Below are 14,042 nucleotides of genomic sequence, written 5' to 3'. Positions count from 1 at the left end.
TATTCTGTTGATGGAGCCCCATAGGTTCTGTCAACTGAATAGTTTCTCAAAGGGCCCAACAGAAGAGAGGTCATCTCGGGAAGTACATCACACCATCTGCTCTACTTAGGATGGGTGGTGTAATGTCTTTTTTTCCTGCCCATGACTGCCAAGCAAAATGTGGTAGTGAGGGACGAAAGAAACAGGCAGAGGGATACAGCTCTCAGGGTGTGTAGGTCAGTGGTTCCCAACCTTTTGACTTCTGTGGACTCCCATCTTATCAATACTGGAGCCCAGGGACCCCCACTGAATCATTATTGGAACCCGGGGACCCCCTCTGAGTCATTACTGAGAGCTGGGACCTAATATTATTAAATTTTTTAAGCAGTCGCGGACCCCCAGGGGTCTCTGGCCCACAGGTTGGGAACCACTGGTGTAGGTCATTCGTTTTTTTGTTTTCCAGAAACAAACTTCAATTTTAGGATTTTGTTTAAAAAAAACAAAGAAAATATCAAAATATTGGGGAACATCCTCCAAAAACAACAGCGGCCGTCCAATAAACTTAGTAAATTCAAAGGAACTGCTGTGATACCAGTACCATTCAATGTAAGGACATGACCGCTGGGCCGGTGGTCGACTCTAAATCTGCCAGACAGAGTATGGTTGAGATTGTGAAGGTAATATACACCAAACCCCCATACTGATGGAGACTACTCCATCTGCCAGGCCCCGAACACTGTGAAATACATTGTGTATCACAACATCAGTTGAAGATTGTTATGTGTATTAGTAAAGCACACTATCAACCATGAGGATATCCTGGCGATGAGCAGGTGTGTGCCTAGTCCTGCCTATGGTAGGTTGGTTAATTGAAAAGCCAGGTCTTCAGATGTTTTGCAGAATTCAGGAAGAGCAGAGGATGATCTGAGTTGGAGTGGGAGGCCTTTCCACGCTTTAGGAGCGATGTAAGAGAACCTCCCATCCTCCTGATCTGTTTCTGTGCACGCATGCACGCACGCACGCAATGTGTGCGAGTAGGAGTTCTACAGAGTGGAGGTGTCTGGGTGGTTCCTTTATGAACTGTAATTCTAGGCACAAAGCAAAACGCTTTCCAAATGAGGTTGAGATGAATATAAAGCAAGTGTGTGAAATGTTTCGGAAATATTTGAATGTAAAAAGTAGATTTTTGTTGGTCTGTTATGAGAAGCTGGTTTTCTAGAAAACATTTTAATTAAATTGTGATGTGGCCTGCACCAAGGGTGATCTGACTAAACAGTCTGACATCTTGTGTGGATATCTTTTCTTGAGACTTCTTCAGAGACATCACCGTTCTGAAGTTGTGCTGTTTCGCAAGCTCATTTATCAAGTCTACAGAGAAAGGGCTTGATTTAGATAGTGGCAGATGAGATACTCCGTCATGACGGTGACAGATATCCCATCAGCCGAAATCTAAATCTCATTATATCCTATGGGATTTAGATTTCGGTGACGAGATATCCAACATCGTTGTGATGGAGTAACTCATCCACCAATATCTAAATCAGGCCCATAGTTCCTTGAGCTTCCTTTCCTACCAGTGTCTGTGATTCACCAAAGTGCTAGTTGTGAACCCTCAGGAGGGCATTAAGGAAATTAATGTGCACCTGAATAAGGTCCATGGTCCGTTGCTATCGCCTCAACACGTCTAACTCATAGTTGGCAAGAATAGGACTAATTAACGCAATCAAACTGCCAGGGATAGCAGTTGCAACCTCTGTTGAGACCTAATTGGCGTCCTTTCCTCAGAAATGCACACAGCTGCAGGGCCAGACATTGCATTTCATCCTTGTCTTATAAAGTAGACAATACATGACAATCTGATTCTTCTTCATGCAGTCCTAGTTTCAGATCTCACTCATAGTTTTAAGAATGCTAACCCCACATTCTGTTCAAGCCTACTCATCACTTTTTTATCCTGCTTCAGCGGCCACACTATTGTAGAAACCCTTACTGTTGGCCAGGTAACACAAGTAACAAATTGCTCGGGTTGGCTAGACAATAATAAACCAGGATGTACTGCTGGTTATTGTATAGTTATTTTAAAATAATATTTCATTCAATGTTCACATATCATGCAAATGTGCATGTAAACCTTTCAGTTCTCATTGTACTTTGGAAGTCATTTGAAAACGTAAAATCAACTTTTATCGAAGGCCTGATTAAGTGCCTTATCCATTCCCTAATTTTAGGTCTGGCAATTGACAGCATTACCATAACATTGAACATAAAACATGTAAACTTAACTTAGGTCTCTGTCAGGACACTTAACGTTCAACAACCAACATACTGGCAGGGGCTTTGGCTTGGCCCCTTCAGCTATTGGCTTGTTTGGGTGAGTCCTATTCAGTCATTGGCTGGATAGTTGTCTATCATCTTAGCTCATCTCCAGTGTCACTGCGGATATCCGGGACCCAACAGAGGGGCTAGGCTGGTGGGCCTGAGCCATGCTCAGCAGCTCTGGGTTCTGCCAGTGTAACTTAGGGGTGTAGTTTGTTGCACATGGCAAGCCAGCTGGTTGTTGACATGGCCCAGCAGGCAAATTACAGTGATGTGTGAGGGGAATTCTCTCATTTAAGATAAAAAAACAATGTTCACAGCTCCAGGCTTCACCATGCTTCAAATAGTTTCAGATGCTTCTGTGGTCACCATTTTGGATTTCCCCATCTATCTGCTTACTGTGAGATGGCCAGATCTGGTGTAGGAGAGTGAACTGGCTACAGCAGTCCCCGTCCTTGAAGCTGGGCCACCTGAGCAGCTACTGAAGCTGGCACTGGCGGCAGTAGGGATGCTCTTCACTCTTCTTAACCTGCGCTCACTCCTCGCCTCACCCTGTTGAGCGAGTGGCCTGATGACACTTTCTGGTGCTCAACAAGTGCCTGGCACACTTTGGCACCAACTGGTGCCCCGCAGTCTTTAAGAGGCAGCGTACAGTTGAATTGTGGGACCAGCAGCTCTGCATCTAGAGTGTGTGGGCAGCTTACGATGGACCTGGTTGTGGGCTGGCCACTGGCCAGGCTTGAGCTCGGCATCTGCAGATGATGAATAACAGGCATAACATGTTTTTAGGAAACCGTGCGAAAATCAATGTTTCACTGCAAATTCCTGCATGTTTATTCACAGTGTTTCACCTGGCAACCGAAATCTCCGAGTGAAATATAAAGAATTGATAGTTCCGATGGGAGCGGTAACTGCTGTTGGGGGCACCATCGGAATCAGGAGGCCTCTCATAACTAGGACCTTAGGCCCACGTTTATCAAGGTTTTGCGCCACCTTTGCACTAGGCAAAGGGGCGCAAGACGATGCAAAACCTAAGTGTGAATTATCAAGCCCCGCAAGGCCACCTTGCATGGTCCTACATGACTTGATAAATCTAGAGTAACACAAGGCAGCGCAAATTGCTGCCTTGCATTACTCTGGCCCAGGAAGGAATTCCATGGGTGAAGCGTGGGTGTTTTCACTCATCCACTCATATATTTTGGTGCATTTCTAGATTTACCATTAGTGGTAGACCTGGGAATGCATTGCAATGCTACGCCTCCCGAGGTGAGGCGTAACAAGCAGAAAAATCTTTATTTCTCCTTGTTTTCATCTCTTTCTGCATTCTTCAGCATAGATAGAGGAAAACGCCTCTCAGGATTGCTTTTCTGCAGGAAGGTGCCTCTTCCTGCACAAAAACAATCCTGCATACAATGCAGGCACCCATGATGCAAGATTGGCTGCGTTGGCGCTAGGCAGCCAAAAGAGCACCAGAGCTAAGTAAGAACAGGAATGCGCCATATAATGTTAAATACGGTGCATTCCTGCCCTTCAATCAATCAATCAATCATGGTATTTATAAAGCGCGCTATGTACCCGTCAGGGTTTCGAGGCGCTGAGGGGGGGTGGGGGGGGGGAGCGCTGCTCGATTAGCGGTCGAAGAGCCAGGTCTTGAGGAGCCTTCTGAATGTGAGGAGATCCTGGGTCTGGCGAAGAGATGTGGGGAGAGAGTTCCAGGTCTTGGCGGCGAGGAAGGAGAAGGATCTGCCGCCGGATGTCTTGCGCTGGATTCGGGGTACGATGGCGAGGTTGGCGGATCGGAGTTGACGTGTTGGAGTGTAGAAGTTGAGTCTGGTGTTGAGGTAGGAGGGTCCGGTGTTGTGAAGTGCCTTGTGAGCGTGGGTCAGGAGTTTGAAGGTTATCCTCTTGTCTACCGGGAGCCAGTGGAGTTCCTTTAGGTGAGGGGAGATGTGACTTCGGCGAGGTATGTTGAGGATCAGTCGGGCGGAGGCATTTTGGATACGTTGGAGGCGTTTGATGTCTTTGGTTGGTATGCCTGTGTAGAGTGCGTTGCCGTAGTCAAGTCTGCTGCTGACGAGGGCCTGGGTCACCGTCTTTCTGGTTTCTGTTGGAATCCACTTGAAGATTCTGCGGAGCATTCGAAGGGTGTTGAAACAGGAGGAGGTGACGGCGCTGACCTGTGCAGCTCACCAAGGTGGCTTGCTGCGTGGTGCTGGGTGAAAGATTGATAAATCTGCCCCTAAGTGTGCTGACCATAACTTAATCTGCACAGCAGATGATGTGGTTCAAATTTCTTTTCGAATCAGTGGGTACCAAGTACTCAGATTTTAGGAGATTGCCAGTGTATACAGTCCTGAACATGTAATTCATGAGAAAAACCATTGTTGACGAAAATGCATCGTATGCCAACTCTATGTTTCGGAATGCATTCTTGCTGTATTTGAATCTACAAATAGTAAATCTATGGCCCAATCTCATGTTTACTTACTTTATGAGAATGCGAGAGACCCAATCACAAGGAGACGGACATGATGGGTAAGAGGATAACCTGTCCATCAGGATGTTGGTTGGAGTCTACACATAGGCTTACTCAACCAGACAATAGTTCTGGGGTTAATGGGCAAACAGCATTAGGGCCTGCCAGTGTTTCATGTGTTAGTACATTAAAGCATGACCTTTTGACTTTGCAGATGCTTGTTTGTTTAGCTTCTCTTATTTTCCTTCTGTTCTTTGCTTTGCAAACAACATCAAAAGATGGATGTATAAAGAAATTAACATTTATAAAGCACACTCCATAACTAACTGGTTCAATAAATAACTAAGTTTTTCATAATTATGATGAACAACACACACATCGATAAACAAAATGATGCATGGCTCTAATTATGTGGTTCTCCTGTGCTAAATCTGCTTTCAGCGCTGTATTTTCACAGATGCTTGATTTTATCCTCCACGGTGTTCATGTTGGCATTATGAAAGATGCTTGCAGCTCATGCTTCAATGCCACCTCCTCTCATGGCCGTGTGCCAATGCTTCCAGTGCACACCACAGGGTCCCTTCCCCTCACATACCACACCACCCTCACAGTCTTCCCAGCACAAATAACCCTGGTTCAGAAAGATACAACTTGGAAAAGAATCACAAAAATACATTTGAATTTGTAGGTTTCAAACCAGCACATTTTCCATGTTGCCTGATTGACAAAGCATGTTTGCTACTGTGAAGATGCTGATTCTCGTAGGCACTTATCGCATGTCCATGCAGGAACACCATCAGCCATGTGTGCAAGGCGCTTGGCTATTGTTTCGGTGGACTCACATTTAGGCAAACCACTCACTCAAAGAAGAGAATCTCAACCTGGCCTTCTCCTTCCCTACCCCAGTCAGGGCCATTGGAGGAAGAAGTAAAGCCAATGGAGGGCAACACAACCATTAAAGCTTCATTTCAACCTCTAAGTGAGGACATGTCTGAAATTAATGATAATTCAGTGGCTGGGTCAATGAGCTCCCCTGCCCATCTACGTGGAGGTCTGAAGCACCCCCACTGTACCACCCGCTGTATACACATGGGAGTCAAAACATATCTGCCTCTCAGGGGGCTTCATATGCAGGGAGGGGACCATTGGACAGCACCAGCATTTCCAGGCCATTCCTCTCCCAAACAGCATGTCTCACCTGTGGACAGGAGATCAGTACCATGTCCGTGGCACATAAAGTACTTACCCTACCTCAATCTCTAAATACTGTCCTTAGATGTGGTCAACTGTTTGACTTCAAAGTGGGCAATAGATTTGTTTGAAGTGGGCTTGCAGCTAAAACGATTAAACACCAATAAAATGAATCCTACCCCCTTGGAGTAAATGTGCCTCTGCACACTGAATATCCCCCCCAACGTCTAGGCCAACATGTCTTGATACTCCGCGTAAGAAGCCTGATGGGGCTTCATCACCGGCAGATGCTGTTGCTGCCTCCCTATGACTCTCTGCGGTGCCACGGACTAGTCAATGCAGTCACGACCCATTGCAACCAGTTAAAGGTGATACGCTCAGTCAGGGGCGGCTCACTGTGCTTTGAGGGGTGGGGCGGCACGCAGGTGGAATTAATATTTTCAAAAAACACACACACTTACCTACATCGTCACCATCACCGCTGCCACCACTACCACGCCGCTCCTCTGCTGCAGGCACAGGCTCCCAGCCAATCCGGACGATGCTCAGAGCAGCTTTAGGTTTGGCTGAGAGCGCCCAGCCAGGGCTCTCCCAGGAAGACTGTGTGCCTGTACCTGCACTCTCCAGCCCGGGCTAAAGAGATCCCTGTGCGCATGTGTGTTTGGCTGGCCTGGGACGGCCGGCCAAACATACATGCGCACTGAGGGGGAGTGCTGTGCACTCCCCCTCAGTGCTCATCACAGCCTGTGGCCCCGCCCCTTTTACTACAAAACTATAATAAACATAACATCGTTTATTATCGTTTTGTAGTAAAAGGTTTGCAGCTGCTGCTACGGGTGGGGGCGACGCTCCGCCGCCCTAGCGGAGGAGCTGCACCTGCGCTCTGTCCATCATGACATAGATGACATTGTAATTGTTAATATTGGAACCCAATTACCTGTGCTCATGGTCCGCAAGATTCCAAACCCAGAAAAGAACAAACCCACATAAGTGTAAATTCTTCAGGCCTTCTTGGTAGGCTAGTGGATGAATCTAGGCCCGCCGGGTGCTGTGCCAGACTAAGTTCCACCGGTGCCCCAGCTGGCCGATCTCACTTGTGTTCTCATTCACTGAACTTCAGAAGCCTGCAGCATTCCAGAGGACCAGGTGTAGGATACAGGAAGCACTCAGTCCTTCTTCCACCTCAGTGCCACACAGGGCTGTCTTTCTCCTGAAAGAATGAGCTGCGGCCTCGTATGAGGAAGGGCTGGATGTGCAGAGAGACATCGAAGCTGGAACCGGGACTAATGCTGGGGCAGGGATCATGCGTGCAACCCAAGCTTGCAGCCAGATCAGCAGGTAGTGCCCGGCTGCCTGGGGTAGGCATGTGGCACATTATGGGGCAGCATGAAGCCACATTAGCCCCCCCTTCATACTTGGAAGGGTTGGCAGATCACACCTTCCACCAGTCTTCCCTAGCTTTACACTAGTTCAATAGTGTTTGGAGCTTTTGCCGGTACGCCCCCACTCCAACAATGCCATGGACGTAGCTTCACATCTTCATCCCTAACTGTAGAGGACCCCCCCCCCTCCACATTCCTTCAGCAGATGAATTTTCAGTGAGTGGCTACCTGTATGATGTGCCAGCCACAGGCCCCCTTCTGCATTAGGTGGGTCAGTGAGCCATTGATGCACGTTTACTGCTGGTCGACTAGGTGGCCATGCCATGTACGCGGCCTGTGGTGGAATGACGTCAGTGGTATCCACTAGCAGCAGAAGGGGATTTCCTGGGTGATTGCCATTCATTTGATGAACCAGATGGTTAGACAGGGATCCTGAAGTCTGCCTGGTCATCATGGTCTAGTTGGATGTGTCAGTTAGACTACAGCGTGATGGAGGCTGCAGGTGGTCACTTAAGGCAAATGCTGGAGAATATACCATCTGACGATTAACTGAAGGCGTAGCGTAGGGGCTCACCAGGCACCCCTTCCCTCCCAGACCTTGAGGATGCTCCTGGGTGCTCATGTGCAGGACACTGGAGCATTGGACTGTGCTGTTGACTCATCATGTCTCCCTTATGAAACCACTGGAGGGCTCCTGGGTGCCCTCGTTTAAGACACAGGAGCATTAGGCTGTGTTGTGGACTCATTAGGGCCCTTCTCCCAAAGCCCTGGGCAGGCTCCTGAGTGTCCAAGTGTGAGACATTAGCCTAAGCCGCTGGCAGAGCGGCACTGGAAGGACTGACCCACCTCCACTTTGGTAGGAGTGCAGTGGTTCTAGATCTGATGGCGATGAGGCCGGTGTGGGAGGAGGACACATGACTATGAGACTACTTACTCATCATATGGGCTGTGCACCCAGGCAACCCCTAGCCAGGTCACTTAGCACAAGGAGGGTGTTTATGCAAAGAGACCACTAGCATCTGAGTGCAGCATCTGCAGCAAAGCCCTGTGTATCGGGCCTACCAACAAACATCCAGGTAAAGCTGTTTAGTTTTCTCTTTTAACGCATTTGTTGAACACATGCCTGGCACCTTAAAACCTGACACAACTAGGATGCTCCTAGTAACTTTCTTCTCTAAGAAAACATGTGTGCAGTTGAGGCATGTCTGACGTGGGTTACAGAAAGATCTCTGCGGGGGGGCATGCTTTCCATCCATCCATGCGTCCTGTCATTGATTTCAATATTCTTCTTTTTAGTTTAGTGCTCCCTGGCAGTACTTTAGTTGTCCAGTGCTCACCAGCAGTTGTCTGCAAGCCTTACTGCTACTTGTTATTTAAAATACACACAGATGGACTTTTGGCTGTAATCAGAGGAGTATCTTTCTTTCACCGCATGCCATTAGCTGTTTGCATCATGCCACATCCTGTGTAGTGCTTGCATTGCAATGCATGCAATACCATTTTATATCTCAAAGGTACAGTGAGTCAATACAAATGGAATTATTTAGATCTCAAATGGATTGTCTTCCGAGAGCAATCATTTTTTTAATTTTGCTTCTTCATTACAGCAGCTTTTTATGTTTTATTCAGGACTTAAAATACAAGCCAGACCGATTGACTTTACCAGTTCTTGTATACATATTTCAATTACATCACAATAGTTTGCAGTTGTATAGGTCTGCAGTGATGTATGTCTAACGCAGCCCCCCCCCCCCCCCTCTTTCTGGCCTGCAGGCTCTGTGTTGGGCCTGCCTACCGTGAACACCTTGGAATCTTTCTGGAACAAACCATTCCCTTGTCAGCACCTGATTGAATGACGGGACTGGCCGAACAGTCTTCCAGGACTCACATTTTAAGAAGGCCTCGATCATTCCCCCTCTACCACACAATGGGAGCAGCTGAACTGCTCGCATTCAAGCCATGCCTGTCTTTAAACCACAGTTCCTTGTACACACGTGTAATTTGTTTTAGCAAAATCATATTGACTCAGTGCAGACATTGTGTAACAATGTGCGCATTTATGTCAACAGAGGAGAGTAAGTTATGTCTAGCCAATGTATTAACTGGTAATTTGAAGGTTAATTGACCTCGAGCTCTCCTTGTTTGCGAAGCTTTACAAATAAGACAGTGATTGTAGTGTTATAGGTCCGAAAGAAACGTCCATGCTCCTTGAGCTCCACCTTGTGGTTAAGATGTATACTGAGGATAGCTGCAGCGAAGTTATTTATTTACAAGTTAAAATCATGCAATGAACGAGTTGTGAGAGCACTAGCGTAACGTTCACAAACCTCTGGCAATGTTAGCTTTGAAATATGTTGTAATTTAATTATAAAACTCTTTTAAATGTTGAATATCCTCTTTTAAAAGTAAACGAGTTACTGTCTACATGATATGCAATACATACTATATACACCATTCACCAGAATTCCCAAGTGACTGGAAATGAAGCCATGAGATGGTTCTATCGCAATTTAAACCCCTGACCTCAACACGGATATTAATGAACTGAGCTAGTCGGCCAAATTACGCATCATAGCGCCATGTTCAACATTTATGGGTGGTTGAGGCTGGCAAGGAACGTGGACAATCTTGACTTGCCTTGTGTAGGGCTTAATCTAGGCCGTGGAAGGGCTGCTCGTTTAGCCCGATGGTGGTCTGCAGTGTAAGGTGTCATCTAGCGACTGATGGGCTGTTTGGCCTTTAAATATGAAAAAACCTAGTAATTCTAAATCATTTTGTTTCTGAGGAAAGATCTTCCACTCCCTCTTTCTCCATCTGGAGAAACGGTTGTTTAAGTTATAAATATGGACTTACGCATCCTGGTTGCACTGTGAAGCATCTCAGGCCACCACCAAACCAAACAAATCCCTGTTGGAAAGGGTTGAAATGTGGCTTGTTTATGCAATCATAATTTATTCAAAGTAAGCACTCACAAACCAAAACCGGAAGCGAGCTCCATTAACAAAGTGTTTTTGAAAAAATAATAATTTCATTCAGATCTTACGCAAACAAATCTGCAGCACAGCTCTACATTAGGGTGCTAATGTGCCGCCCCGCCGCGGGACTCTGATCCATTCAGGTACATGTCTGCAGTATGGGCTTCTCTGTTGAACCAATCAGATTAGTGCTTAATTTGTGCTTTTTGTTTCCGGTGCTGAGCACCGGCACTTATTTTTGAGGCCCGGCGCTTAATGTTCTGCCTCAAGCATTTATTGCGATTAAAAGACACATTTGGGAAAGACGGAGGAAGAGAGAAACGAAAAAGCGTCACAAAGGGAGCAAGCAGAAAGCTGCAAGAGTGAGCTGAAGGGGCAGGGAGTGGCTGTAAATGGATTGAAGGGGCACAAGATGGCTTCAGGATTACGCTGCCTCATTATCTGTGTTCGCACATTTAATTGCAGCAGCCATGTCTCGGAGGGCTTTGGGCACCGGCACGATTTGATTTACAAATTAAGCACTGAATCAGATGCCTTCATTTCTGTACACGTGACGATAGGCTGCAGCGCATGGTTGTTCCTTTACCATCTTTAGAAAAGGAGCTGAAATTTCTTGTGGGAGATCACATTTACCTTTTCTGATTAGCCAGAATTTTTTTCAGGCTGTACCAGAGACACAGCCAGCTCTCAACTGCAGGGCACAGTGGTTTGAATAGCGAAACAAGTATTGGCAAACCCAATAGGTCTCGCCTCTGCAAGAGCTATTGGCTTTGCCAATGTGTTTTAGCCATGTTATATATTTTAGCCGTATTGTACACCAGTGTGGTTGCTGTTCAGTGTGGCTAAAAGTTAGTTTCATAGAGGAGAGTTGTGTGGAGTGTCGTAGAGTGGAATGGCAGAGTAGATTGTTGTAGAGGGGTGCAGCAGAGTCTTGTGTGTTGGAGTGGCATAATGGGGAGTCATGTAGGGTGACATACACTGAAGTGGCATAGAGTATAGTGGACTGATGTAGAGTGGATTGGCGTAGAACAGTTGTCTCCAAACTTTTTAATGCTGCGCCCCCCCAGTTGAAAAGTAAAAATCATTGGGCTGCCCCTCAGAAATGTTCACAAATATTTTATAAAGATGGCAATGTTTAAATATGTCTAGATGTATTTAAACTATGCAGTTAAGTACTGTTAACTGATTAAAAATGCAATAACATGTTTCTGCTTAAAATAAGACACTGTTATCTGTGTAATGCTTCTTTGGGCCAGAGACTGGTGCCCCCTCAAGATCACTTGAGGCCCCCCTTGCTTGAGGATCACTTGAGGCCCCCCTATGGGGGCCCGCCCCCCATTTTGAAGACCCCTGGCATATAGTGTTGCAGAGTATAGTGGCATACAGTGCAGTATCATTGAGTGCAGTGGCATTGAATTCAGCGCCATACAATGCAGAGTCGTAGAATGCAGTGGTGTAGATTAGAGTGATGTATAGTAGAGTTCGATGGTGCAGAGTGGAGTGGCACACAGTGGAGTGGGGCAGAGTGGACTGAGTAGATTGGCATACAGTTCAGTGGTGTAGAGTGGAGTGGCAAAGAGAAGAATAGCGAAGAATGGTGCAGAGTGGAGTGGCATAGAGTTGCGTGATGCAGAGGGCAGCTACGCAGAGTAGAGTCAATTGGCAGATAGTGCAGTGGCATAGAGTGCAGAGTAGAGTCAAGGGGCATGGAGTGCAGTGCCATAGAGTGGTGCAGAGAAGAATAGTATAGAGTGCTGCAGAGTAGAGTACAGTGCCATAGAGTGCAGTGGCATAGAGTGGAGTAGCTTAAATTGGAGTACTACAGAGTTGAGTGGCATAGAGTTCAGTGGTGGAGAGTGCAGTGTTGCTGAGAAGAGGAGTGTCAGTGCAGTGGAGTAGAGTGGCATAGAGAGCAGTGGCATAGAGAGCAGTGATGCAGAGTAGAGTGCAGTGGCATAGAGTGCAGTTGTCTAGAGTGCATTGGTGTAGAGTGCAATGGTTAAGAGTAGAGTGGCATAAAGTGAAGTTGTGTAGGGTGCATTGGCGTAGAGTGTAATGGCTAAGAGTAAAGTGGCTTCAAGTGGAGTGGCACAAAATGGAATAGAGTGGTGTAGAGTAGATTGTTTCAAAGAAGTGGTGTAGAGTGGAGTGGTGCTGAGTGGCATAGAGTACAGTGGCGTAGAGTGGGGTTGTGCAGAGTAGATTGTTATTGCCTAGACTGGAGTGGTGTAGAGTGCAGTAGTGGAAAGAAGAGTGGCAAAGAGTGCTTTGTCATGGAGTTGAACGGTACAGGGTAGAATGGAGAGGCGTAGCGTGAAGCGGCATAGAGTGCAGTGGTGAAATTGGAGTGGTGCAACGTGCAGTGGCGTGGAGTGGTGTAAAGTGGAGTGGTGCAGAGTATAGTGAATTGATGTAGAGTAGAGTGGCGTACAGTAGAGTATTCATGATATGAAGCGCACTGACACTACAGACAACACGTTTTCAATTGAAAGAACCATGACAGTTGTACAAAGAACCAAAGAACAGATGATGGACAGAATGCTGAACAAATCAAACATTCACCCCCAGTCACAGATCTGGGTTTAGTCCATTGTTTATTTGCTCACCTTGCAATTCCAGTTTGGACCCAACCATATGCAAATCAGTTTTGACCCTACTCCCCATGGAAACAGTCCAGCCCAAAATGCCAAGCCAGGTCCTCCCTCGACCGGAAACAAGTATCCTGAGATGGGTTTCAGAGTATCACTCCTCATCAGCCAGGCTAGCTTGAATCTGGTGGCATAGAAAGCATGGGACCCACGTTTGGGCATACCCTTCCCACTTAGGGTGGCAAATGCAAAAAGAACAAATGAGGAACAGAATGCTGAACAAATCAAATATTCACCCCCAGTCACAGATACAGGTTTAATCTATCATTTTTTTGCTCGCCATGCAATTCCAGTTTGGGCTCGGCCATATGCAAATCAGTCTTCACCCTCCACCCCATGGTAACAATCCAGCCCAAACTGCCAGCCCAGGTCCTCTGGAAACAAGCATCCTGAGACTAGTTTCTGGGTATCATTCCTAACCACCCAGGCTAACTTGAATCTGGTGCCCTTGCGAGCACAGGACCCATGTCAAGGCATACCCGTCTCACTTAGGGCGACAAATGCAAAAAGAACAGATGATAAACAGAATGCTGAACAAATCAAAGATTCACCCCCAGTCACAGATCTGGGTTTAAACCATCGTTTTTTATTATCGCCATGCTATTCCAGTTTGGACCCAGCCATATGCAAATCAGTCTTGACCCTGCTCCCCATGGGAACCGTCCAGCCCAAACTGCCAGGCCAGGTTCTCCCTGGACCCGACACAGGCATTGTGGGACCAGTTTCAGGGTATCACCCCTCATCAGCCAGGCTAGCTTGAATTTAGTGGCATAGCGAGCATGGCGCACACGTCTGGCAATACCTTTCCCACTAATGGCAAAACATGCAAAAAAGAACAGTTGATGATAGCTGTCCATGTCAGTCAAATTTCATTTCTGCATTTCTCATTCTCTACCAGTGTGAAAGCAGAAGATTCAGCAGGGCCTTACTGGGCTAGAATAGCTGCATGCAGAATAGACACATGTTCAGTGCTTTTCTAAAAGTCAGGAGGGTTGGTTGAGTTCTTATGTGAGAAAGAAGAAAGTTTCAAAAGTTGTTGGCTGACCCAGTGCAGGACTGCTTCATAGATTACTTT

General features: G+C 46.7%; 1 protein-coding gene across 11 annotated transcripts in view; it reads left to right on the top strand.

Moving 5' to 3' along the window:
* OTOF (otoferlin) overlaps window positions 1-14,042 on the top strand; it is an 875,032-nt gene that overhangs the window by 688,889 nt on the left and 172,101 nt on the right. The window lies entirely within an intron of this gene.

This window comes from Pleurodeles waltl, chromosome 5, assembly GCF_031143425.1.
Source record: "Pleurodeles waltl isolate 20211129_DDA chromosome 5, aPleWal1.hap1.20221129, whole genome shotgun sequence".
In the NCBI taxonomy this organism is placed as follows: Eukaryota; Metazoa; Chordata; class Amphibia; order Caudata; family Salamandridae; genus Pleurodeles; species Pleurodeles waltl.
The sequence above is the reverse complement of the archived record's forward strand: the minus strand, read 5'-3'. Positions and strand labels throughout refer to the sequence as shown.